At 36.0% G+C, this 24292-nt stretch overlaps 1 protein-coding gene across 3 annotated transcripts in view; it reads right to left on the bottom strand.

The window, feature by feature from the left end:
- The window catches only part of bbg (big bang), a 323045-nt gene extending 306726 nt beyond the window's left edge, over positions 1-16319 (bottom strand). For 2 of the 3 annotated variants that reach the window (XM_069816372.1, XM_069816374.1), the window contains exon 1: positions 16026-16319. The gene's annotated coding sequence lies outside the window, so the exon portion shown is untranslated. The remainder of the gene's footprint in view (positions 1-16025) is intronic. The other variant, XM_069816373.1, reaches the window with a different exon arrangement.
- Positions 16320-24292: the final 7973 nt, after the last annotated feature.

Raw genomic sequence — 24292 nt, 5'->3', positions numbered from 1 at the left:
ATACTTGGGGGTTTTCCCTCAACCCAATATGAAGAAATGCTGGGTAACTTTCGGTGCTGGACCCCGGATTAATTTCACCGACATTATCACCTTCATCTCATTCAGACGCTAAATAACTTAAGATGTTGATAAAGCGTCGTAAAATAACCTAAAAAATTCAAATACTTGGTGTGTACTATAAGCAGTAACATGAGCTGCTACCAGGAAATCAAAAGGAGAATAGCAATGGCCAAGGAAGCTTTTAATAAAAAAAGAAACATTTTCTGCGGATCTCTGGAAAAAGAAATAAGGAAAAGACTGTATGGAGTGTGGCATTGTATGGGGCAGAATCATGGACATTACGACGAAGTGAAGAGAAGCGAATAGAAAAGCATTTGAAATGTGAATATGGAGAAGTATGGAACATGTGAATTCGACAGAGAGAATAAGAAATGAAGCTATGTTGGAAAGAGTGGGTGAAGAAAGAATGATGCTGAAACTGATCAGAAAGAGAAAAAGGAACTGGTTGGGTCACTGGCTGAGAAGAAACTGCCTACTGAAGGATGTAATGGAAGGAATGGTGAACGGGAGAAGAGTTCAGAGTAGAAGAAGATATCAGATCATATTTACTTGTTTACTTACTGGCTTTTAAGGAACCTGGAGGTTCACTGCCGCCCTCACATAAGCCCGCCATCGGTCCCTATCCTGAGCTATATTAATCCATTCTCTATCATCATATTCCACCTCCCTCAAATCCATTTTAATATTATCTTCCCATCTACGTCTCGGCCTCCCTAAAGGTCTTTTTCCCTCCGGCCTCCCAACTAACACTCTATATACATTTCTGGATTCGCCCATACGTGCTACATATCCTGCCCATCTCAAACGTCTGCATTTAATGTTCCTAATTATGTCAGGTGAAGAATACAATGCGTGCAGTTCTGTGTTGTGTAACTTTCTCCATTCTTCTGTAACTTCATCCCTCTTAGCCCCAAATATTTTCCTAAGCACCTTATTCTCAAACACCCTTAACCTATGTTCCTCTCTCAAAGTGAGAGTCCAAGTTTCACAACCATAAATAACAACCGGTAATATAACTGTTTTATAAATTCTAACTTTCAGATTTTTTGACAGCAGACTGGATGATAAAAGCTTCTCAACCGAATAATAACAGGCATTTCCCATATTTATACTGTGTTTAATTTCCTCCCGAGTATCATTTAAGATATCAGATCATAGATGACATTAAGATATATGGATCATATGAGGAAACGAAGAGGAAGGCAGAAAATAGGAAAGATTGAAGAAAGCTGGGTTTGCAGTGAAAGACCTGCCCTTGGACAGAACACTAAATAAAATGAAATGAATGAAATATTATTTTTTAACCACGTACCTAAATCATCTCGTACTACAACGCAATAACTCCCCACGCTGCGACAATGCCATGCGGCATGACTTGTGTTTGTACCTGCTGCCTACACGCGCCGATAGCGGACACCCGCTCCAGTACGCTATTCGCCTGCCTCTCCAGTTTCTGCTTAGCTCAGTCCAAGTGTTGTCCATCACAGGCCTCTTCCTATTTCGCGTGCAGTAGCAACAGCGCCGACGACTGGACAAACCTTCTCCGATAAGCTTTACCGAACACAACATCAGCATTAGCAACAGGAGAATGTGCCATACCGCGTACCGAATTTATAATCCTATCTCCGCAGTAAATATCTCGACCTGTACACTCAGTACTGGGTTAACATCGCTTTCTTTTCTACTCACAAGCCACGGTGGAACGTGCTGGTTAGACAGGGCTACATTATGTACTGCAGACCTTTTATGATATAATACTTTTTATTTATTTAGGTACTTACTTATTTGCTAACTTTATTAATTCATTCAATGTTCTGGTCAAAGGCATGTCTTTCACTGCAAACCCAGCTTTCTTCAATCTTTCCTATTTGCTGCCTTCCTCTTGGATTCCTCATATGATCCATATATCTTAATGTCGATTATGATCTATCTTCTTCTACCTCGAACTCTTTTCCCGTTCACCATTTCTTCCACTGCATCCTTCAGTAGACAGTTCCTTCTCAGCCAGTGACTCAACCAATTCCTTTTCCTCTTCCTGATCAGTTTCAGCATCATTCTTTCTTCACCAACTCTTTCCAACACAGCTTCATTTCTTATTCTGTCTGTCCATTTCACACGTTCCATTCTTCTCCATATCCACATTCCAAATGCTTCTATTCGCTTCTCTTCACTTCGTCGTAATGTCCATGTTTCTGCCCCATACAATGCCACACTCCATACAAAGCACTTCACTAGTCTATTCCGTAGTTCCTTTTCCAGAGGTACGCAGAAAATGTTTCTTTTTCTATTAAAAGCTTCCTTGGCCATTGCTATCCTCCTTTTGACTTCCTGGCAGCAGCTCATGTTACTGCTTATAACTTAATACACCCCAAGTACCTATTTGAAGCTGTCCACTTGTTCTACTGCCTCATTTAGAATTCGCAATTTATCTTCTGTATTTTTCTTCCTATGATCATGCTCTTCGTCTTATTTGCATTTATCTTCATCCCATACTGCTCACAGCTGCCATTTAGCTCCAGTATCATATATTTTACTATCATTTCCTCTTCTGCTAACAACGCCATATCATCAGCATATCTTATGCACTTCCTTCTTCTTCCTCTTACTATCACTCCTCCTATGTTCTGAAAACATTTCTTTACTAAATCCTCCAAGTAGATGTTGAACAGGGAAGGTGATAAAATACATCCTTGATGTACTTCTCTCCCAATTTCACTTCCTTCTGACATTTATTCTCTTATCCTGACTTTCACTCGCTATTTCATATAAAGATTACTGAACAGTCTTCTCTCTTTTCAATTCACACCAATTTTCTTTAGGATCCCCATCAGTTTATTCCAATCCACTCTGTCAAAAGCCTTTTCTAGGTCCACAACTTTATTAATGTGCTAGTCTATAGGGATTTCCCAATAATAGGATTTTGCAAGAGTTACAATAATAACTTAATAATAATAATAATGGCGATTATTTTACAATTGAAGAGTGTGATCTCAAAACTCATTAAGTCCATTTTTATGAAAGGACTGGACCAGTTTTTTTATCCACTGGTCTACGGACAGAACGAGTTTTCAAGTAACATGCACAATAACAACACACAATTTTAGACAAGGATTGGCGATGTTTTGGAAGAAAACGTCCTTAAAAATGGTACAGGTCTCAATCATAATATACAAAGTGTAAGGGATATGTGTCATTATTTTAACTGATGATTGCTCATGTCATAAGGAAGAAAAAATGTCCTCACATTTTTTTTTTCTAATTGCAATATTTAACTAATTAAAGTTCACAATATTAGGCGTTTGGCAACGTTGCTGGATGGGGAGGAGGGAGTTTACAAATACGCAGTATAGTTCGAGCGGATACAGACATACCAGTACAAAACAGATGCTCTGTTCTAATGCAGGGGCGGACCGTTGTTTACATAAAATGAACAGCAAATACAAACTTTAAATCTCATTAATAGTAAATGTCCATTTTATTTAACAATATTGGTCCATTTTTTAATTGTACGTCTAAAGAATAAACAACAATGGTTTACTACACAAAATCACACGAACTTTTTTTTAAATGCAACATTTTAATCTCTCCTGCTTCCATAAAGCAGTACCATTTTTAAAGAAATTTCTGTTTGTGTGATTTTCTAAATGGGGTAAGAGACTCACTGGTTTCTAATAATCGTTGAGAAACCGCTACAAAAGTTCGCCGATTAGGTAACCTTCATTGCGGAAAACAGTGACGGTACATCTTCTTGTCTCACTTGAATTACGACGACTTTCTCCATAAATTAATAACATATAATATTCCTGAACTGTGAATGGCATTGTAAGTTTATCGAATACCTGATACCGAACTGTCATCCGCTCGGCAGTAGACCTATGGACAGGGAGCTTGAACTCAGCTGACTCGTACTTTCGTCTCTGCAGAGTACTGCCTGCTGAACACGTTGCCACGTTTCTCACGCCAGAATATTAACAAATTTAAGCGTGCAATTTTATTTAATTTCACGAAAAGCAATAGAACACATAAATATGTATTCAAACTAATATTATTAACTCTTTGCTAGATATACTGTACCTACTGATTTATTGTTTTCGTAATTTTACTAACGATATAAGCAGTATAACGCGAATAAAATAAGAGAAAAAATATTTTTTCTGAGAAAACTATCAAGTTTTGACCCTATGCTGTATGGACTTTTTTTTTTGATCCTGTAGACCGTCACCGACGACTGTCAAAAGGACGGCACTTATATCCCTTACACTCTGTATATGTATACTTACTTACTTACTGGCTTTTAAGGAACCCGGAGGTTCATTGCCGCCCTCACATAAGCCCGCCATTGGTCCCTATCCTGTGCAAGATTAATCCATTCTCTACCATCATATCCCACCTCCCTCAAATCCATTTTAATATTATCTTCCCATCTACGTCTCGGCCTCCCTAAAGGTCTTTTTCCCTCCGGCCTCCCAACTAACATTCTATATGCATTTCTGGATTCGCCCATACGTGCTACATGCCCTGCCCAACTCAAACGTCTGGATTTAATGTTCCTAATTATGTCAGGTGAAGAATACAATGCATGCAGTTCTGTGTTGTGTAACTTTCTCCATTCTCCTGTAACTTCATCCCGCTTAGCTCCAAACTGTAAAAAAAAAAAAGGTAAAGGTATCCCCGTAACATGCCATGAAGGCACTTGGGGGGCATGGAGGTAGATCTCCATGCTTTCCATGACCTCGGCACTAGAATGAATATGTATAAATCATAAAAATGGCCAACATCATTATCTTCTGGCTTAATTGCCTCATGAGTCATGTTTTGTTGAAATGTGCGAGTTTTCTGATCATACTCTTCAATTACTCTATGCAAAATCTCAGTTCATAAATCAAATGGACCAATTTACTACCTGAACTGCACAAGTTGGTAGTTTCATGCGAAGTGGAGAGAAGTGAAAAATATTTAGAATTTTTCTTGTAGGGACGTTTATAAGTTCTCATACCTGAAAGCTAACGTTGTTTATAAAGGATTATATGATCTTTAAGGACCCAAAATAAAAATAGGGAATAAAGATCTTGGTGTCTGGAATATAAACTGTGACATCTTAAAATAATAGTCACTTTTTCCATAGCTATTCTTCGAATCAGTGGGCAGAAACCTATAAGAACACAACGCTTTGAATATTCTTTAGACATCGTACTTTCTAATTTAGCTGATTCTGTTGTAACAGAATTCCAGGTTACAGACGCATATTCAAGTTTCGATCTCAACTGTAAAGTATTAAAACGAAGTCAGGAGAATAGAAAGAATAAGTTTTTGACCGTGTTAGACTAAACATTTCTAAGGCTGTACATTTGATTGTACGAAATATTAGTCACTAATAACATTAACCCTAAGAGAAAGGCAGAAAATATGTTTTGAACGAGACTACAAAAAAATGACCACTACAGAACATCCAATACAACATGAAACAATAGAAGACATAACAGGAAGCTGTATTATACTCTACTTGCTCTAAGAGTACACAGAAACGGACAGAGCAATGAACTACTGGGAACTGCCAACAAAAAATACAGTTCTCCAGTCCATAGGCTACCAGATCTATAACTGTTATATTTCATAGAAAATTCCCATGATAACTCTAATGAAATATTGTGATCAGAAAAGATCAATAGAGAGAAGAAAAATTCGCCACTTTTATGTCATACAGACTCATATGACTTGTAGCCTTTAACATAAGCAAAATAAGTTCAGTTTCTACCAGTAATTAATCAACAGTAATCTTATTTTTTTAGTTGGTTATTTAACGACGCTGTATCAACTACTAGGTTATTTAGCGTCGATGAGATCGGTGATAGCGAGATGATATTTGGCGAGATGAGGCCGAGGATTCGCCAGAGATTACCTTGTATTCACATTACGGTAGGGGAAAACCTCGGAAAAAACCCAACCAGGTAATCAGCCCAAGCGGGGATCGAACCCGCGCCCGAACGCAACTTCAGACCGGCAGGCAAGCGCCTTAACCGACTGAGCCACGCCGGTGGCTTACAGTAATCTTATTAGAGGTTTTGATTTATCTAGAGAAAATCAACACTCGAGTGGGATTTAATTGACTATTACACGATTAGAAGAAAGTATATAAAGATTAGAAGAAATAAAGTACTCTAATACAATAAAATAGATATTAACTGACTTACTGAAATATTCTATTTCACTAATGTTAGCTTCACCAAAACGTTTGAACGGAGCCGCCATTTTCAGTTGACTATCTATGCTGTAAACAAATGACGATCGTAAAGCATGTTTAATAGTACCGCAAAGAATTTGCAGTTTGAAATGTTGGCAAACAAAGAAACAAATGGTAAGGTGATAAAAAATAGGAGAAAATATATAAAGATTAGAAGAAATAAAGTACTCTAATACAATAAAGTAGATATTGACTTATTAAAATTCTATTTCACTAATGTTACCCTCACCAAAATGTTTGAACCAACCCTGGGCTATAAGCTTGAAACGGTGGAACCAAAAAGGTGTACTAGTATGGCCGTCAAATTATCCATAGTTCATCTCTTTTTCCGGTGTGTTTATGAGCTCTTTTGTTCATATTATTACGATTACAAATTGTTTCGTGTTGTGAATATTTCAAAAGTGTAGTCAAGTTCAGCAGGTGTTATTTTTTTATAAATAAGCTAATATTCTGCTCGGTTCAACTGTAGAATATGTCCGTTGGTATGTCCCCCTATGCTTTAACATATGAAGGAGTGCCAACATCTTTCTTGATAAAAGAGATTGTGGAAATGAAGTTTTCAGTCCATGTCACAACCATAACACTTTTAATAAATATACAGTGAAGTGTACATTAATATAATAATCTGCTAATACTCCTGTTACCTCCATATCCATTCTAAACGTTTACGTATGACTGAAATCGATAGTAGGAATAGAATATTTGGAGATTGGCGGTATTTCGCGGAGAATTATGCGGTGTAGACGGTGTAGTTTGACGTCATATCCGTCGCACCGATTTCAAGCATATTTGCTTGATTGCTCCTTCCTCTCTTTTTATCTTCTCAGGTTTGAATGAAGCCGCCATTTTCAGTCGACTATCTATGCTGTAAGCAAATGACGATCGCAAAGCATGTTTAATAGTACCGTAAAGAATTTGCAGTTTGAAATGTTGGCAAACAAAGAAACAAATGCTAGGGTAATGATAAAAACAAACAAATGCTAGGAAAGCGATAAAATTGTGAGATAAGCAGCCATGATTGGTGGAAAGATGTCCTTTCGTACTGTTTTATTGGTCAAAAGTAGTATGACGTAGTAAAAGTGTAATAGTCAAATTAAAACCTACCGAAAGATTAGAGACTCTTCTATTAAGGGCTTCTACTCAGCTTTGGAGTGTCTACAGAGTTACCACAAGACTGGATGAGATTGGACCATCCTTCGCAATAAACAGAATATAATGCTAGGGATAAAGTAACAAGTCACGCTATCTAATGGACACAATTTTTCACTGAAATTAAACCACAATTTACAGACTGTGCTGTTAGAATCCCATTCTTAGCATGTGGATCATCTTTCGTCATTTGATTCCACCATTGAGAATAAAGTGGTCCCCATCTGTTCGCAATATTCTAGATAGCCATCCCGGTTCAATATCTATCTGATTGAGGTTCTGGCTGATACGTACTATCTATTATCACTTGACGATGTGTCAGAGGAAGAACAATTATTGTTTCATACATCAAGTCTGAGTACTGAACTGTATTTACTAGTCAGCGATGTATGCAATGGAAGGGGAAAGGAACTGGAAACCTTACCCCATTATCTCCTGGCTTAATTGTCTCATGAGAGATGCCATATTTGTGTCATTAACGAGGTTACAATCGCACTGCTGACTAAACAAAACAGCTAATATACGCAATAGAAGGTTGTACAGGGACATCATTTTATTTTTACTAACATGTTTAATATTAACCTGGCTATACCTTTAGAGAACCGGAAAAACCGTTTGCTACCCCCTTCCACGACTTTAGTTTGATGATACTGGAGTAAAACACAAACAAATCACTTTACTAGGTTTAGGAGGGTAGAAAAGTAGTTCATCCATTTACGTAAACAAGGAAATATCGCGATTTTGAGTTCGATAATTTTCATTAGGTTTTTGTTTAATCAAAATACAGTACTATATTAAGAATAAGTGTTTTTACTCACGAACAGAGTTATCCATGCGAACGTATTCATTATGCAGTGTATATTATACTGTCTACAGCACATTAGCGTACAATATAGAGAATGAAGTTAAATTTAAAAATAATCATAATATGGATATTTAAACACATTTTTTAAAATGGTGGCTGTTCATTTCTATACAGGCTTCAGTTCTTTTGTGCATATTATCGCACTATAGACTATTGCATCTATTTCCAATTACCAGTTTCGTCCTTCGTACTAGTAACTCATGTGAAATAATTCTGTACCTACTCTATAAAACAGTACCTTATGTACTGCAAATTCAATCTTCACTTCTGCCCTACCCGCACAGATAAAATTACTCAGACATGCTATCTACTGTCCGTCCATGTGGTTATGCCGCAGAATCGTAGAAAGGGGGGGAAATCACGTGACAGTTAATTACTTAACGAGGCCCTTTTATTTAAGTTATTTTAAACAGTTGTATAATATTACATAAACGTCCAATTCCTAACAGAAATTAATGTTTTCAGAAAAGAACTAAGACAGCCCAGCTCTTACAGAGGGAGAACAGAAGCAGGTGGGGGAAATTGGGATGCGACGTAGGCAAACGGACAGTACCTGTGCGAAAATATGATTCAATATTGAAAGGTCTTTTGTCACTGGAAAACGCGAACATATTTCTGGAACGTACTATACTCACTAACTCAGTAGTGTTTACATGCGGCCTTGGTTCTGTATGGAGGAAGTTGGAACTTCATTAGTAGAAGGGGTGGGAGCGAAGTACATTAAAAAACTCAGGTACAATAAAAATTGAAGTAAAAGTAAAATGATGTCCCTGTAGTTTATTCATAATCAACTTCATTAAATTCAAATATCATTATAGTCACAAGGAAATATTTTCAGAAGTTTGCGTGCGGTAGGGTTTTCAAACAGTGATATATATGGCATTTGCAAGCGTTTGCTTAATACGTATATTACCACGTACTGAGTGATAACGATTTTTCTCTAGTTAGGGTTTGGCTTCCATAAATAACCTCTCTGCCAAGAAGTCAAAAGGAGAATAGCAATGGCAAAGGAAGCTTTTAATATAAAAAGGAGCATCATCAGCGGACCTCTGGAGAGAGAACTAAGGAAGAGATTAGTGAAGTGCTTTGTGTGGAGTGTAGCGGACAAAATTCCAGCACACAGGCGACGCTGATATAACCTCTGCAGTTGCGAGCGTCGTTAAATAAACCATATTAAAAAAAAAGTGCGTGTTTGTTTCACCATCGACCCGAAATCCATACAATAACATCCCTCAATAATTCGTCATCCCATGGTCTCACAGCTACATTGAATAACATCATTTGAAAGCATTAATAAATAAAACAGTCCCAAAAAGAACGCCAGACTTACCTAATAATATTAATACATTCAACATAAGAGATAACAGTTCCACCAACCCAACAACAAGACAATAAAATTAAGCAATGTCCCAACACTGTTTTGTTGTTATTGAGTTGGCGACACTATTAACTTATCTGTTCTCTTATCTGTTTTTGTTACATTTATTCATACTATTAAATCCGGCAATTTCAAAAAGGCATATGACTCGGTTAAGAGAGAAGTTTTATATGATATTCTTATTGAATTTGATATTCCCAAGAAACTCGTTCAATTAATTAAAATGTGTCTCAGTGAAACGTACAGCAGAGTTCGTATAGGTCAGTTTCTGCCAGATGCGTTTCCAATTCACTGTGGGCTAAAGCAAGGAGATGCACCATCACCTTTACTTTTTAACTTTGCTCTAGAATATGCCATTAGGAAAGTTGAGGATAACAGAGAGGGTTTGGAATTGAAAGGGTTACATCAGCTGTTTGTCTATGCGGATGACGTGAATATGTTAGCAGAAAATCCACAAACGATTAGGGAAAACACTGGAATTTTACTGGAAGCAAGTAAAGAGATCGGTTTGGAAGTAAATCCCGAAAAGACAAAGTATATGATTATGTCTCCTGACCAGAATATTGTACGAAATGGAAATATAAAAATTGGAAATTTATCTTTTGAAGAGGTGGAAAAGTTCAAATATCTTGGAGCAACAGTAACAAATATAAATGATACTCGGGAGGAAATTAAACACAGAATAAATATGGGAAATGCCTGTTATTATTCGGTTGAGAAGCTTTTATCATCCAGTCTGCTGTCAAAAAATCTGAAAGTTAGAATTTATAAAACAGTTATATTACCAATTGTTCTTTATGGTTGTGAAACTTGGACTCTCAGTTTGAGAGAGGAACATGGGTTAAGGGTGTTTGAGAATAAAGTGCTTAGGAAAATATTTGGGGCTAAGAGGGATGAAGTTATAGGAAAATGGAGAAAGTTACATAACACAGAATTGCACGCATTGTATTCTTCACCTGACATAATTAGGAACACTAAATCCAGATGTTTGAGATGGGCAGGGTATGTAGCACGTATGGGCGAATCCAGAAATGCATATAGAGTGTTAATTGGGAGGCCGGAGGGAAAAAGACCTTTAGGGAGGCCGAGACGTATATGGGAGGATAATATTAAAATGGATTTGAGGGAGGGGGATATGATGGTAGAGACTGGATTAATCTTGCTCAGGATAGGGACCAATGGCGGACTTATGTGAGGGCGGCAATGAACCTCCGGGTTCCTTAAAAGCCAGTAAGTATTAAATTGGGCGTTCTTCTTGGGACACCCTATACCTTCTTCGAAGCATGTAGGCTTAAATCCCCCCTCTCGGAGCATATTTATTTATTTATTTATTTATTTATTTATTTATTTATTTATTCTGGTGTAGTTAAGGCCATCAGGCATAGGTAGCATTAGGGGCATAGTTTTGCTTTACTCAATCTATACTACACCACAATACATAACAATACATTGATAACGAGCGAATATGGTTTATGTAGGATTCCAACTCACGACCGCGACTTCAAATAGCAAGTTCTTTTACCTCACAGAATAACTCTGGGTGTTGAAGGAAGTGAACTTAATTTTTATGGATGAAGTTACGAGACTCCGTTATAGTAATTAAAGCTGATCTCCAAGAAGATAATCATAGCGTCTTCAAGCAGTCACACATGGATGACACACAAGTTCTACTGAAAAATCTCGCGTTTTAGTTTAGACTAAGAGGATCGAGCAAATTAAAAACCATTACAGCCTAGGATTAGTAGATGCCATCACCACAATTATTATTATTATTATTATTATTATTATTATTATTATTATTATTATTATTATTATTATTATTATTATCATCATCAGAAAAGATTGTATTAGAGATCTCGGTGTTTTAATTGACAATAAATTATATTTTTGCAACCACATTGAGTATACGAGTATTTATAACCATGCAATAAGAATGTTAGGTATAATTCGGTCAATTATTTATTCTTTTTCAACACCTGACTCTCTTTTAATACTATACTATACATTAGTGAGATCGAAACTCGAATATGCATCTGTAGTTTGGGGAAATTCCACAGATAGTAACACTATATTTCTATTACAAAAAAGAGTAATTAGAATAATAGTAGGTGCCAAATCTAGGGAATCGTGTAGGACTATTTTCAAAAAACTACAAATAATGCCCATGGCTTCTCAGTATATCTTTTCATTAATAACCTTCCTCGTATGTAATCGTGAAAACTTTGTAACTAATTCAACAGTTCATAGCATAAATACACGTCAAAAAATGACTTTCATACTCCATCGGCAAGTCTATCGTGCTATCAAAAAGGAGTGGCAGTAAACATTTTTAATAGCCTCCCTATCGATATAAAAAATGAAACTCAAAACATAAAATTATTTAGGGCCAAATTAAAGAAGTACCTAATTTCTCACGCCTTCTATTCTGTAGGTGAATTCATGACATTCAATAACACTTCATGAAATTGATACTAAAACTTTGTGTTGTACTAGAAGACTATATTGTAAATCTCTTCTGTATATATTTCATCTAGACTGTGACTATAAATTAAGATTTTATAATAGCATTAAGTTTTTTGACTTGTTCCATATTCTAGCTGTAAGTATGTATGAATACCATGGAATGTTAATAAATACAATACAATACAATACAATACAATACAATACAATACAACTCTATTACTAGTTCTGATTCGGCAAAACTGGAAAATATTCAAAGGAAATTTATTTCATTATGTTCGTACAGATTCCTGCCTAATAACTCTGGGTATAACTATGATAAAAAAATGCGAGCACTTTAAATGTCGAAGCCTGTATGCCAGACGTCATGATCTCGATTACTTATTCTTATGTAAGGTCCTTAAAGGTAACATTATTTACCAATCTTTCTTAAACAGTGTCAGCCTTTGTATTCCTATGAAGGACATGAGACATCACAAACTCTTCTATATTAGAAATTCTAAGTCTTCCTCGCCGGTCTCCAGATGTATTAAACATGCTAACTTACATGTAGGCGATTTCGATCCATTCAATGTATAGAAGTATTAGAATATGGCAGTGTCTTTGCTTATATTATTTGCATAATCCTTATACACAAATTGGTAATACTTTTGTAAGAATCAACTACTTTCCCTAAAAGTTTATAGTATTAATTCTTGTAAATTAATTATTGTAATTGATGTTCATTTTGTTGTTAACTCAAGTATTTAATTTGTACCATAGTTGTTCATTTTAATGTATTAATTGTATCACTGTTCTGGACTTCTATTGGTCAATGGCTGTTGTCTAGCACATAAATATCAATAAATGAATAAATAATAATAATAATAATAATAATAATAATAATAATAATAATAATAATAATAATAATAATAATTCCGTTCCCATCGACGACTTCGAACCAATAACGAAGCCCAATTTGATTTACTACATTTACCGTACTGAATACTATCTCGTCGATCCCTGTTTTCATGCAATTCTCGATACATTTTTTTTTATTTTAGTAGGTTATTTTACGACGCTTTATCAACATCTTTGGTTATTTAGCGTCTGAATGAGATGGTGATAATGCCGGTGAAATGAGTCCGGGGTCCAGCACCGAAAGTTACCCAGCATTTGTTCATATTGGGTTGAGCGAAAACCCCGGAAAAAACCTCAACCAGGTAACTGACCGGGAATCGAACCCGGGCCACCTAGTTTCGCGGCCAGACGCCCTGACCGTTACTCCACAGGTGTGGACTTCTCGATACATATGAAAACGATTTGAATACGGAGGCTGAAGTTTCGAAAGTACTTATGTTGGTTAACATGTCGTCGACATGTTAGCATATGGTCACTCTGTAGGTCTTAGCTTTAAACAATGTTGCGTTTTCTTAAGGCCATGAAAACTTCTGGCTGTTAATGAAGAACGGTAATATTGGCCTTTAGGAAAGCACAAAATAGCCTATTATACGTATGTTATTGTACAACACGCCTTTTCAACGTTGCGCTCGCTGTTGGTAAACAGCTGACACATCAAACAAATGACGATCGTTCACGCTCTTAGCGTATTGAGATCGTTTTGAATACGTTGCCCGTTTTCATGAAACTTATTCCGTATTGAATACGATTCGATTTCACGTTTTACGTGAAGGCCTATTCGACTTTGAGACTCAGATCGTATTGAATCCCCGTTTTCATGTTAGTTTCAATACGGTAAACATATTCAAGTCGATTTCTGATCTGTATAGCGCTAAATGCGCTGATCGATCAATAAATTGTTTTAAAAAAAGTTGATTTTAATAGCCTATATCTCATTTGAGGAATGGAAGCACACAGCCAGTACTCGTGTGTTAGAAGTCTGCAGCTGTTCAGGCCGCCACTTGGAGATGTATGAATAACATACTGCACAACAATGCAGAAAAAAGAAAAGTGATCCCAGTATAATGTGTAAACTTAGACGAGATTAAATAAAATAAATAATTAGAGTTTACATTTCTTATATCTTCAGGAAGGTAAGCTTCATATAAAAAAGTTTCTGTTAGCACTGTTACGTAGTTTTATTGATGTATGCATATATTTCTGTACGAGAGAGAAAAAGAGGGAGACTGTTTTAAGTTATGCCCTATTATAATTTGTAGTAGACCTACAGTTCAAGCCCTATACAAGTCGGTCCGAAATATCGCGGATATGGATGTAGGCCTAACACTGTAAGAAACATGCAACCAGAAAATACCTTTATTAAATGATCATATTCCGATAAACTGTACCACGATCAAGCTATAACGGGGGGAGGAGGTAAATGATGTCCCCCATAACCCCATTATATGGGGATTCTATGGTTTTGATTTGCCCCCCCCCCCCAAGGAAACTGTTCTCTCTCCGCCTATGAAAATAATACATGGGCAGGCCTATTAGACCTATGTATATACTCGTATTTGGTAAAGTATGTACCCTGGACTCTAGGCCTGGCCCAGCTTACTACATAATTACTATGAGTTACTGGAATATACACAATTACTTTCAACGTAAAGGTCGGGGTTTGTGACGGCCTACAAGCAATGTCATGCTGAAGATGTTTAGGATTAGTGTAAAACTGGCCTATGTACAACATCTCCTAGCAAATTAACACTGCAAATTTTGCGAAAAAAAAAATTCGATGTCCGGAGAGGAAAATGGAAATGCATTAACCTTCCATTATGAATGGAGATGTATAATTTATCTTGTGTTTAATCTGTTTACTTAATCCGAACAGAAAGTTTCATTACTTATCTCAATACGCTATTGGTTCATGTTTTTCTAATAAATAATTTGCTGACAAGCGAACATTCTGATGAGACACATAAAAAAAACAATTTTTTTTCCACCATGTTAGTAATGTCAGAAGAAGTGCTTATACAAAGTTTGGCCACTCGACCGCAATTACGTCCAGGAAGTGATTTTCCCTGGGACCGTTTACAGAAAAAAACCACAAATGCATGGAAAGATTTATTGAAACAGATACAGCAATTGTTGCGCTATTTGTCAACATATCCTCCACTGGAATCGAGACATTTGTCATACCATGGGATCAATTTTTGTATCCTTGTGTCGGAGAAGTCAGCCGCCGGGATAGGAACCAGCGTTTGACAACCGTCTGTACCTCTCTATCGATCCCATATGATAAATGTCTCAATTTCGGTGGGGAATATGTTGAAAAATAGCTCAACAATTGCTGTGTCTGTTTAAATATTTTTTTCCAATGAAATTATGTTTTCTTTCTGTTAACGGTCCCTGGAGAACTTATTTTTTACGGCCCTCATAATTGTGGTGAAGTGACCAAAATGTGTATAAGCACTTCTTTTGACATTATTACATGGTGAAAGAAATAATTTAACTTCTTTATCTGCCCCATTAGAATGTTTGCTTGTGAGCCGAAAAACGACAGATTATGAAGGAGGGATTGGGATGGCATCACTTGTTACATTATATTATTTGTTATCTATTATAGACTTATAATTGTATTATTTTAATTCCAGGTACTGAAATAATGAGACACGTGAAACTTAAAAAAAAAAGTCTGCCGCTAGTTTCAAATCACGACTCCAAATTATAAGCTAAATTCCACCCTGTTGTAAAATAAAAGGGAGAAGAGCGAAAGCATCTATGTTCACTCCAATTACGTATGCTGATGAACTTTCTGGGCCTGAGGCGCAGATCAGTTTTTGGGGCCACCTCGCTGGAATGCAGCGTTCCAGATAGAGAAGACCTCCGCTACATCACAACGGAACGGAACACGCCTCCTTCTACTCTCAGCTCAACATAACACGAAACAAAATCAACAATCATTTGTTGACAATGTTATAAACACTCACCTTTCACAGATAAGAGATGAGTATAACTGCAGAAATCACTGGAATGGCTCCAAAAATTGACAGCTTCTCCAATAAAAAATAAACAAACTTTACTGGTACTCCAAATAATAAACCACAAAAGAAATGTCTTGTGTTAACTTCAATTATTCCATGTGCACACACAACACAGATACCACTACACACAAAACACAAATCACACACTGAATTACGGGACCCCGACTGTCAATTGTCGTGTGTGAACGCGGAAAAGTATGTTTCCAACATCCACACGCTCTGAGCTTCGTTGCCTGTTTGGCCGTTTAGTTTTGGAATACGCCGCGAATGGCGCTAACAGAGGCGGAAGAATCGTGAAAGAGGAGAGAGAAATCTCGAGTGTGTTTAGTCAGTCACGGCCCCACAACAGCACATTTCTTTTCTCTCATTTCTTTTTTTCTTACTTTTCAACAAGCAGACGGAGATCAAGAAAACTGTACATGCAGTGTTGCCACCTTTATAAACACGAACCAGAAGGCACGTCTTAATGAAATAAACAGTTCGACAGAAATAAAGCGAATGGAAAGAAGTAAGATATTTGCCTTGAGGGCGAATGTGTCCTTTATAAAAAAAATTCCTTAGATGTTCTAGGAGACGGTGAAGAATCAAACGCACGGCACGTGGAAAGAAATTCGAATTCCTCCCGAAAATGAACGTCCTTGCTTTCGTGTTGGTGACCCTGTTTTGTGCAGTTTACACTGAAATAACTTATCCATCATGACCTGCAGGCCATTTAAAGCGGTCAACAACTTTTTCCCATCGTCTTGAAGAACCGCATGGCTCCAACCCGTAATGACAGCTTCAAGAGTTCTCCAAGAGGCTGTGACTCACATCTGCTTTCGGAATCGACCCATATTGGAGATTCAACATTGTTGTGATGAAAGTCGAAGAGGAAACACAAAGTTCAAGGAAACGAGCGCGCTTTCCACATCAATAGGCGCAATACAAAGTCTAATTGTCCTAATAGTTCAATGATGATAGTCCTGTATTCGATTTCCAGCTAGGAAACGAAGCTCGTTCTTACTTCCATATAGCAATGATTTCAACAATAAGATACTGAAGAATTATAATAATTCTAATCAGCATTTCAATATTTTGTGATTTTTACTTCCATTACATATTTATTTGAGCCGTACAGTTTCAAGTCTAAACAATTTCAGTTACGGTAAATTTCGAGATGAGTTGTACTTGTAAGGGTAATTACACGTTGGAGCAATGATAAACGACAAAAGAAACGACCTAGCGACGCTTTGATATTATCAAAGAATCAAGTGTTCATATCGGAGCAAGGAGGACGCGGGAAGCGAACATTTTGATTTATCAGTAGAAAATATTCTATACATCCACTTAATGAAAGAAGTTATATAGAAAATATCAGCTGCTAGATTCAAGGTTAATATAATTTAAATACGTACAAAATTGAACCCGTTTCTCATCCCAAAGCTAGTATAAATTCATTGTGTTGTGATTGGTTTTTGTGATCACATAACGTATCACGAATAAACACACAACTGGTCAATTTGTCAATATCCATGACAATTAATTTAATATGCCGAAATAATCATAAATCGATTAATACTCGGATATATATTCATAACTACCGGTCATTATACAGATTAATATTATCTTAATCAGAGATCATATGAACGACAAGAGCGAAGAAAATGGAATTTTTCTTTTTCGTTGCTTTAATCGTTGCTTTTATCGTTATTCCAAAATGCACACCTCAATGACAATGCATGCTTCAATTCTCTCGATTATCGTCGCTCCAACGTGTACGTACCCTAAGTCTTGTCTAGGATGACCAGAGTTCTTTGTTTCGGGGAATAGTCTCTCATTTTCAGGTACTGTTCCTGGATAATAAACATTCCGGTTTTTGTACTCGGAAAACAATTTTATTCCTGAAGTTTACTTTTGTTGCATTAATATTTTATTTGTAGATAAGTACATTGGCGGAACTGATATTTCTGCATGGTATCCCCTGTTGGACCAACAAGATCTGCCCTTTCTAGACTTACCGCGTAAAACATTTTCCACTGTTTATCAATTCACGAAAGTTTTGTTAATATTTGGACAGACTAATATAATATTTCATGGATGTATGGATGGATAATTAGATGAAGTATGGATGGATGGATTAGAAATGCCAACTTTCTATTGGCCGATTTCTGGACACAAATCAAATTTCACATTTAGGTCTATAAGGAAATACAACAAAAAATAAGTACAGAAATATAGGTGATCATCATTGTAATATTTAATAACCCCCAGCAATACGTACAACATAAAACAATGGAAATTGGAAACACTACAGAGACAATAATGTCCCGTGTCGTGGTTTAAAGCATTCTGTCTAGGACTCACGTTACGAAATGCGCGCTGGTTCGAGTCCTCATGGGGGAAAAACTTTTCTCATGAAATTTCGGCCAGTGTATGGGACCGGTGCCCACCCAGCTCGTGATGCACTTGGGGAATTACGGTAGGTAGCGAAATCCGGTTGCGAAAGCCAGCTATAACGGCTGGGGGGATCACCGTGCTAATCACACGATACCTACATTCTGGTTGGATGATCGTCCACTTCTGCTTCGGCATGTGAACGTGAGGCCAGCAGCCGACTGGTCGGTCTGGGCCCTTCAAGTTTATTATTATTATTATTATTATTATTATTAATCATCTTCATCATATCTTTCACGTGTTAGACCCTAGTGGATTTATTATTTATAGAGACAGTAACATGAACTTTTTAATGACAAGTAATCCTTAAATTTGTATTTATTTTAACTTTTTGCTGCAGAAATGATACTAGGGTTGTCCTTAAGACATAGGATAATTTCTGAACATGGTATTACAAAATTAACTTTTACTTGCAAATCTGTCTTGACTAGATTTTCAGACAGTTTGTTTCTGCTTTCTCTTATGATATGATCAAGTGAAGTAAAAATTCGTCAATAATATAACATAAAATTTACAAGGACAGTTTACTGAATACAGTAACTTAATTCAAGCCAATAAATAACACACAAGAACAAAAAAAAGAGGAAAAAAACACATTTAATATAAATTGACAACCAGACAGAAGCCAGTGATATTCAATAAAAACATTAATATAGTCGATAGAAATAAAAGGTAAAAAAGACACACATTTGTTAACAGTATATATCATGCTTAATTTTATAAATTTCTTTTTTTTAAAGGTTTCAATTTTAAAATATTTCAAATTTGGAAAATGATTTGTAATTTTATTATAAAATCTTGGGCCGAAACTAGCACCATGTTTAAGAGCTGCACTTGTTTGACATTTAGGCTCAATTAATAGGAAAGTAGACTTTTGTCTTCGAGTACAATATTCATGTCGATTAGATCCATGTTTTATTTGATTTCTATGGCAGTAAGTTAGTAAACTATATTTATAAATTTCTTTAATAGACCTAGTTAATATTTTAAAACCTGTATAAATTAAATTTGTTGGGTAATCCATATTTTTAGTTAGACAAATTTTTATTAATCTTCTGTGTAATAAAATTAATGGATTAAGTACAGATGATGCTACTCCACCCAAATTTATTATACTACATTGTATTAATGATTGTACTAAAGCTAAAAATTGCATTGAAAAAAAGAATTGACAACAGATATTAGTAATTTCAGTAATTCACAGATATGACGATATCTGAAAAAAAAAAAATCTACTTTTTGTTCACAACTGTTCATCAGAGCAAATACGTTCGTTTACAAGTCTTAAGAGACAGAGTTCGTTGTACAGTGCTTCTCCACCCAGTTCTCCGGACAGCACGAAATCTCAATTCCTTCACGTAGTTAAGGGTAGGTTCCTGGATCCCCACCAGTTTATAATTAAACAATAATATATAATAAACTTAATACTTAAAATATATTTATTTCGTTCACTGTTGGCATTAAGGGAGGAGATGGGTGAAAGTTTGATTACACTGAACAACAAATTTTTACTTTCTGTCTTGCTCCCAAATAAAAATAGGTGAATATTACTAATATGTGTGCCCTAAATCTGAATTTAAAATCCAAATTGCCCAATCACGTACCATTTTTCGGGGAAAATGAATTGAATTTTTATGAAAAAACTTTCTTTTTTAATTTTTCACTGCTACCGGTAATATTACAACACGCTAGAGATTCAAAATGCCTCATAATACTTGAAAAATAAGTAATGAATACAAAAATGCTGTTACATAGTTTAAAACACAACAATAAAAATATTTCCTGCGTATGAGAAAAATCTCTGAATTTGAACTTACCATTTAAAAGAATAAATAGATCCGGGACTGTCATTTACAAGGAACCAACAATAGTCTACAAGCATGCTGGATGATGATATTCCTTTATATAGTCTTTCTATTTCAGATATCTCTTAATGAAATCTTTCCCCATACTCGTCGCTTATCGCTCCAAGATTAGGACGAAAGAAATCCAAATCAGAATGTAAAAAGTGTATTTTGAGAGACATATTACATCCCATTTTCTCATATGCACTTGACATGATTTCCACAACAAGTTCTATGTAGTTATCTGCCCTAGAATTTCCAAGGAAATTTGAGCAAACATCTTTGAAAGCGCGCCATGCCATTTTTTTCTGTAATGGAAAGTTTTTTCTTAAAAAAAAAAGAGTCAGCCATAACTTTGTGAATTTGTGGACTGATGAAAATGTCCTCTTTAAATTTGCCTTCACTCAAAATGGTAAACTTTTCTTTTAAATACTGAAAACCACACCCTTGTTTGTTCATTGCGTAGACTTCACTTTGAACTGTTATGAAATTTACTGAATAGAAGGGACCAATATTTATTTATTTATTTATTTATTTATTTATTTATTTATTTATTAGAAGTGCAAAAGAAAATTCCAACAACCATAAGAAACCGGAAATGTCATAAAATTCATTAGCTTTTGTTTTGGTTTACAACTCCCAACCGGCGCTAGATGTGTCCTGGGTGAGTGCTTATCGAAAAGTGAAATCATAGTATAACCTAAAAACCTTTTACGAACAAAAGATATGCATTTTCGGATTCAGCGCACACTAAACCATAAAGAGCACATTGTTTTAAGTCGCAGAAAAAATCTTGTTGTTCAGTGTTATTTTTGAGAAAAATAAACATTTTCGATTTTTGCAGAAAAGATATCATTTATCTTTCATTTATATGTTGCACAATTTTATCACTTAATTTCTACAGCTTGAATACGGAACGAAAAATGCTAGTCCAAAAAATCCCCCCCCCCTCCAATATTTGCCGACCCGGGTATGGCCCATGCATAAACACGGCCCTGATTTTAACGTAGATGGTAGCATTGACATTGTGATAAAGTAACTGAATTGTTGTTGCAAAGCACGTAAAACGTACACTGAAATAAGCAGTATGCGTCATCTTGGCGACAATTTTTTGTTTTACTTTATATGAACTGGCACTCCACTCACTTCCTGAGCGGTGGCACGCCATTGACACGCTCAAGTTGAGAGATGTTAATGCTATTTTTGTTAGTGTCAAACAAGCAACATCCTACGTGATGAAAATAATAGGCGAATGTTAACTGCAGCGCAATGGCAATAAACAAAACATAAGGCGACAAGTTTGCAGAGAAGTGTGCGCCCTGGGGACGTAAACTCTGCGAGCTCGCCGCGTCTGGCTGGAATGTCCGTTAGGTAGCGCAATTCGAATGTTATTACGGAGCAATAAATAACTGCATAAATCACCCATAAAACACGAATAATTTTAATGCCAGCTGTGCCTCGCCATCGAACTGAGCCCTCTCACCAACCGAATTAAATAGCTACTCCAAACATGCAGCTATTACACGCAACAGACGTCTCATGAATTTCCCAAGAATGATCATGGCACAGCTCAAGCTGCCATTAACGTCCTTCAAGAGGGATTGCATCTATTCAAAGTCATTTCACAGAAGAACATTAACGAGTTATGAATTTCTGCGTAAATTGTTAACTATTTCTTCATTCTCAGATTCTCGAGTCCATTTATTTCTTCATTTGTTCAGTACTTCGTCAATAAAATACTCCCTACGCCTCCTTACTGTCTATTATTATTATTATTATTATTATTATTATTATTATTATTATTATTATTATTATTATTATTATTGAAGATTTTGATCGAAAAACATAGGGAATTTAATAAAGAAACTCACTTGGCTTTTATTGATTACGAAAAAGCTTTCGACCGTGTTAACAGAAATAAGCTCTTTCAAATTTTGGCAGACGATTCAATTCCAAACGCAATTATAAGAACAATTTATGAATTATATAACCACAATATTATCAAAATTACTATCGGATCAGAACATGCCGAATGGAGACCAATAAACTGTGGAGTTCGTCAAGGGTGCCCCCTCTCACCACTTTTATTCAATATATACATCAACTCCATCATCAGACATTGACGACTAACAATTCATGGAAACATCCCGCTCTTCCGAAATTGTACTCTAGATACATTATTATATGCAGACGATCAGGTTCTTCTTGCTACAAATGAAGACGAGCTGCAATACTCAATACATCACCTGAATATAATAGCACAAAATTTCAATATGAAAATTTCCCCAAACGAAACAAAAATTATGGCGTTCCAAGGTAAACAGCCAATTAGGAGTAAAATTTGCATTGGAACCCATACGTTAGAACAGGTAAACTCATTTAAATATTTAGGTTATAATTTGACATATTTACCTGTTACTGATATATCTGAAAATATTCAACATTTTAATGGAGCCTTAAGAACCATCAACCAGGTATTTCACAACCACGAAAACCCAAAAACATACCAGGTTAAAAGCATATAAAGTTCTAAAAAGACCTGTCCTCATGTATGGCAGTGAGGCCTGGACTGTCCGAAACTCAGATGTTCAACGCCTAACAACTGCGGAAATGAGATTTCTAAGGAGGACTGCCGGCTACAGCTTGCTTGACTACAAAAGGAATTAACTAATTACAAAAGAATAGGAAATTACACCTATTTATGAACATCTCGACCACTATAGACAAAAATGGCTTAACCATATCAATAGAATGGACCGTTCCAGACTCCCAAGACAAATTCTCCGCTATATATCACATGGCAGACGATCTTTGGGACGCCCCCTGAAAAGATGGACGAAGACCGTAACAGGCCACTAGGCCTAATACCTGCAAGGACGATGATGATGATGATCATTATTATTATTATTATTATTATTATTATTATTATTATTATTATTATTAATAATGATAAAATACACTTTTTGGTCAATTTTACAACAGTGTTCATTAAAATTGATGAAATACAATAAAACTGAAGAAAATATATAACAGTTGTATGAGCACTATGTCTGTTGAGCTTGTTTATTTATTCATATATCGTCTTTGTTCCTGCAATAACTCCTATATGCAAAATATACATTTTTTTCAGTAGGAAGAAAAAACATTTATTCATCATATCCAATTTTAATCCACTTTATTTATTACAGAAGAAAATAATTAAAGTATGTCTTCATATACCTATTGATTTTCCATCTCAAAAATTGTTTTTAGACTTTAATGTTCTTAAAATAAGACAAATTTATTATATTGTATTAATAAAATTCATACATAAAAATCTAAATAATTTTGAATTGTATTAGCATAGTTGTCCCACGCCGTGGCGTCGCGGTCTAAGGCATCCCGCCCCTAGGACTCGCGTTACGGAATGCGCGCTGGTTCGAGTCCTCATGGGGGAAGAAATTTTCTCATGAAATTTCGGCCAGTGTATGGGACCGGTGCCCACCCAGCATCGTGATGCACTTGGGGAGCTACGATAGGTAGCGAAATTCGGTTGCGAATACCAGCTATAACAGCTGGGGGGATCATCGTGCTAACCACACGATACCTCCATTCTGGTTGGATGATCGTCCACCTCTGCTTCGACATGTGGGCGTGAGGCCAGCAGCCGGCTGGTCGGTCTAGGCCCTTCACGGGCTGTAGCGCCACGGATTATTATTATTCGCATAGTTATGAACAGGGAACGGATTTATATGGACTAAAAATATATGAAATATGTAAATATATATGTAGTTATTTTTACCAAAATATGGAATTAAATATGGATTTTTACCAAAATATGGAATTAAATATGGACTTAAAATTATAAAAAAATGACTATGTACGTTAAATATTGGTACATTTTAATCAAACTAAACAAAAAATATAATGGACGTACCTTATCTTCCAATGTAGTTT

The sequence above is a fragment of the Periplaneta americana genome, chromosome 17 (assembly GCF_040183065.1).
Source record: "Periplaneta americana isolate PAMFEO1 chromosome 17, P.americana_PAMFEO1_priV1, whole genome shotgun sequence".
NCBI lineage: Eukaryota > Metazoa > Arthropoda > Insecta > Blattodea > Blattidae > Periplaneta > Periplaneta americana.
This window is presented reverse-complemented; position numbering and strand designations above follow the sequence as displayed.